A 5,450-nucleotide genomic window follows, 5' to 3' on the forward strand; every position below is an offset into this window, starting at 1 on the left:
CTTGATAAAGCAACCCTGGGTTGAGTTACCGAGTTGATATCCAGCGTCGTGATACCGATTATCCTGATTGCCATTGTTAGGGTTAGTCAACCCAGGATAGGTCTGGGTAACCCAGGAAAGGTTGATCTCGCTTCGTGATACAGGCCCCTGGTGTATAATTCCAATAGGCTACCCTCCCAGTTGCCCACCAACGTTGTTAGATGTTGATATTTGGTTGAATTTAGGTTGTGACATCGGGTCACCAAAATTCGATGTCATGGTAGCATCTAATGTCAAAGTCAATTTGATGCAGAAAACTGACAACAGATGACACTGATATTTTGTTGGTTTTAAGTTGTGTTGTTAAGTGACTAAAGTACAACGAGTTCCAAACGTCTCATCATCATCTGGCGTAGAATAACAACATGTAGTCATGAGGTATAAAGAAAAAGTCATACTGTTAACATCCACACAACATGAAATTCTAACGTCATTAGACATTTAAAATATGGTCAACACGATTTTCCTTTCAACCAAAATTTAACGTCATACGTAAAGTGCAACACACACCGCCGCCATACGCCGCGCGTCAAAACGCCCGCCTCCATTATATTCTATGAACCAACCCACACTGGCGCCGGCCGACACGCTGCGCCGCTCTGCTTCAGCCCACTGCTCTATTTCCAGCGTGGCCGGCGCTGCGAGAAAAGCCTTTTATGTACGTCTCGTCTCGTAGGATCAACTCCGGTTGTTTAAAATTTTTAATAAGACGACTTTGATAAGAAACTCACCCGTGAAATTCAAGTTGTTGTTGCCTCATAGTTTTTCCTCTTCTTCCTCTGTTATTAGCAGTTGGCAACCGTTGGCAACTAGTGTAGGTACAGCCACCTAGCGGGCTGGGGTGGGAAATACATGTTGACGGTGCCGCTGCGCGCCGCTGCCAGTGTGTGTTGGGGGGCGGCCCTTGACGGCCACAGCGCCGCGCCGGCGGCAGTGTGTGTTGCACTTTAGAGTCCAATGCATTTTTGCTGTCCTTTGGATTATCCAGGAGTAAATCTGGCTAGAGTCTTTTACAAAGAAGTCATTCCACAGGCTGTTGAAAGCAACTGAGGCAGGCAGGGAAGGTCTCAGTATTTGAGTTACATTACAACCTTTTCACCAGTAGCACTAAATACAGTACCTCTAACTGACGTAGATGGAGGTATAAAAAAAAAGGGGGAGCAAATGGAGACTAAATGACACAGCAGCTTTTGTAGGCCTTAGACAAAACTTCCTGTAGCAAATCTGAATTGGAATATTAAGAGTCAATTAGGTAATGTAGCACTGTTAAAAGTGGAGAGAGGCTGGGCTGGGGCTCTTGGGGAATTTGAGTGGAAGGCTTCTGGGGCTCATCCAGAACTCTGAAACAGTTTTTAAGCTGTAGCTAGAGGCTCAGGTAGATATACATGGGGGAGATCCCTCCTTTGCTGCATTTTTCCTGAGCGAGGGTCCATAAATTTGGAACAAAGGTTGTGAAGCAGATGATGGAACTAGATAGGTTTTGCACACAGCTTTTACTACTGTGTCACTTTTTTTTCAAGTGATATTGCCTTCCACTTTGCTTTTCTTCTGGTCTGGCCCTTTATATTTAGCCACTTCTTGGCAGCTTGCCACACCCAGGTGATGATCCTGACCAGTATGGACAAGGTGCTGAATTTTCTCACCTCCAGAAGAGTCTTTATTACCCATCCAGCAGGTGTCTTTCTCACAGGAAGTGTTGGGATAGCTTAGGGTCTTTTCCCTTGGCTTTCACTCTTTAGGCATTTCTGAGGGGCCTGTGAGGCATCTCTCTGACTCTGTTTTGCTTGAGCTGTGGTCAGTGCTGCTGAGAATGTCTTTGGAGTTTGTCTACACTCTCTCTGGCATGTGCTACAACCTCTCCAACTTCAGCAACTCAGTTCCATTTAGCCATGCTTTTCAACATACTTCCTGAGTCTGGCTGCAAAGACTGCACCACAGATCTCAGCCTAAACTGCTTTTCATTTCTGATCCAATGGTATTAGCTTGGTTTTTGACTCTATCAACTAAAAACTTGATTCTTTGATGTGTACACCACCTCAGCTACATAACAGCTCTATAGGTTTTATTGTTGGAGAATATATTGTCCCCATGGTTTCCCTCCTCAGTAAACTGGTGTGAGACTCCTGTGGAATTTAACTTGTCCAAGCTGCACATATTCTTCAGTAATTTGAACGGCTTCTTCTCTGAGGCCCTCTAAGAGTGGTTTATCCCAGGTCTCTCGGGTCAGTTTTCAACCCTGTTAATCCCTAAATGCATTATTGACAAGAATACCCCCCCCCCCCCCCCTCCACCTGATACCCGACGCCCAGGGCTTTGTTATCTTCTACCCTCATTTGATTTGAAGGATCAAGGTTTGACTTTATCTCCAGTGTTCTTCCTGCTCTCAGATCGTATGCTGCAGTTCCTTGCCTCCCACTTTGCTCTGACCATTTCAGAAAGAAAGTCTTCAGCTTTCAGAATTCCCTCAAACCCCTCTGTGATTTTGTCCACTTCCCTTGGGCTATTATGGGAAGTTAAGAGGATGTCCACATAACTATTCTCTTCAAGGACTCTGCATTCCCGAGTAGGCAAAGATGGGCAGTCTTGCCATCTCCTGCATAGCTTACTTTGCAATACAGCTGGCTGGTCTGTCCCTTGAATCTTGTAAAAACATATTCACTTATCTCTTTATCTAGATGGTCCCTCCGAAGGAATATGTGGAGATGCATTTCACGCTCCTCCAGCCACACTGAAGTATACATTTTCTTGATATCTTCTAGGGCTGCATACACACCTCTCCTGAACTTCAACAGAACAACTCTGATTGGGTTGAGAACATTTGGTCCCTTACGCAGAAGACCATTGATGCTTAGTCCCTTGAACTTCTGGCTGCTGCCATGCAAGTTGGAGGAGTTGTCACTGAATGGGGGGTTTGGTGCCACCAACTGGCTTACGTACAATACTGGTCCCTTTAATGATTTCATCAATGAGTTAAATGGCTGTGCCCCATTCCACAATCTCATAAACCTGGGTTTTGTATGTGACCTGCCCCTCAGGTTGTTTTGCACCCTCTGAACTCCTCTTGTTCTCTTATTCCTCTGTTAGCTTGCTCTTTCCTCTGCTGCCTTTTTTACTCTTCTTCTTGTTGCCCTTTTTTATTTCCCCTTTTGGGCAGAGAAAGACATGGTGACCTGAGGTTCCCTTCTTACAGTCTTTGATTCTGTATAGGTAAGTGTCTCTGCTATATCCATCGCTAGCATCTTCTGAGCTTTTTCAAAGCAGCTTCCTTTTCAGGTAGCTTCAGCCCAATAAACCTCCTACAGCAGATGGTTTTGTCATTGTGTCTTTCATCATCACACACAACACACCCTTCTCTTAGATCCCCCTTCCTTGTAGTTTTTTTATAAGCATATTTCCTTTCATATTTCTTTTCTGGGGGATCTGGTTTCTCCATTTTCTCCACAATCCTTAGATTTTAAAGCCTCTCCAGGATCTCTTCTTGATTTTTAAGGGATTTTAGGAGAATGTCAAAGTGATTGTCTGATGTGACATTATTCCCTGCTCTGTGAGATCTGCCGGGGCTTTTTCAGCAGTTTGTATAGTGTTAACAACATTTGGAAATTTCAGGCCCCTACTTTTTGTGCCTTGGGGCACTACTAAATATAACTGCACAGTAAAATGAGATCTGTCTCACACACTTGTTGATAAGGCAGCTGATGTCCTTCTGTAACCCTTTATCCTTTCAATCAATCAACATATGCTTTAACCTTTTTTTGGGGGAAACTCTACATAAATTAAAATCTATACATCTCTTTGCACAAGCATTAATACACACAGAGCACATTCAGTGCAACCACACAGACAGAGACTATGCACTTTTACAAGGTAGATTTAAGTTTTATAATTATTTATAAATGCAATGATTATTATAATTATTAGCTTTTAACCCATGGCAGACTGGTGTATGCTGTGATATCTTACCTTTAAATGCATAACAGGCTATTGTTTGCAAGTTTGGAACATGGCCGACGTCTATGCACATCCATGAGCGCAGAAAGGAGCAGTTATCCTATGTGATTTCTGGAATCGTCTTTGGGATATGCTCTCTAAACATGAGTATTAGATGGGCAGAGTGACAAGTGCTAAATCCTGGAAGCACTGATTTCATCTGGTATCTTTTAAGGCCTCCACCTCCAGCCAAAATGCAGCTGCTCATGGGAGAAACCCAGCGACATTATGAGGGGCCCCTGTAGGCCTACATACTTTCATGTGCATATCATTTCGTCACATGATAAAATTAAACTCTGCTTACCAGCACTGCTGCCCCATGTGATGGGTTTAAATAGGGGTGAGCTCAATCATATTAATGAGGAATGAACAAAAAGTGAAAGGCACCAATCAGTGCTGAGGAGAGGGGAGGAAAGGAAATTAAGTGAAAGAAGTGAGGTAAGTGAGGACAATAATTCAAAATAAATGAAAATAGGAGTCTTTGCTACAAATACTGTGCATTCCAATACCCATACTACCATACTATATAGTATGCCAGAACAAGATTTAGTATGTCCCAATACAAAGTATGTCAAATGCAGAATGCCAAAAATACCAGGATGTTACTATATCCAGCCATATTTTTCAATATGCAAGCCAGCATGCTCTGCTGGTTATCCTGACCAACAATCCTCTGCATCATCGACTGTTAGATGTCACAATGATGGATGACAGCCTATTCAGGTGACTGATGACCAGATGAGTGGTAATAATACACTGCATTATATTGCAGTGCATATAGTTTAGTAGTTTGAGTTGTTTTGTACTGGCTGCAGACAGGTCTGTTACATTCCATTAGTACCACAAGGTGGCAGCAAAGCCTACATTTTGGTTCAGTATTTTTTTTTTAAATGGCACTTTAGAATGAGGATATTTTGTTATAATGTAAGGCATCTGTGGTAATGTAACAGGAGTTATTGTCAGATATTGCCATTTTGAATAACTGCATTTATTGTTAATGAAAGCTCTCTGTTACATAATCTACAAGCTGTTTTTCATTTATATTTTTGTTACCCTTTTATGTATATAAACCACTGTAACCCTATATAGTATGATCACAATGCTGTGGTTAGAGTGAGACCAAACATCTGATCAACTTTCCACTCATGCTGAGCAACTGTTGTTGTGGGTGTGTGTCCCATTGTTGCAGAAACAACCTGTTCTTATCCCAACTCATCAAATACTGCCACTTTGATAATGGACCTAAACATTAAAATATGATGTGCAGGGTAACCTTCTGCATTGGTTTTGGACATTCAGGGACAGCGTGCCAATATGTGAAATGGGTAAAATCTTATTTTATTCTAGAGCTGTGTGTGGTGTATTGCTTTGCTTAGCGCCTCCTTACCCTGCTGTCACTCTCAGTCTCTGTTTCTGTCGGTCTC

The sequence above is a fragment of the Epinephelus moara genome, chromosome 23, assembly GCF_006386435.1.
Source record: "Epinephelus moara isolate mb chromosome 23, YSFRI_EMoa_1.0, whole genome shotgun sequence".
In the NCBI taxonomy this organism is placed as follows: Eukaryota; Metazoa; Chordata; class Actinopteri; order Perciformes; family Serranidae; genus Epinephelus; species Epinephelus moara.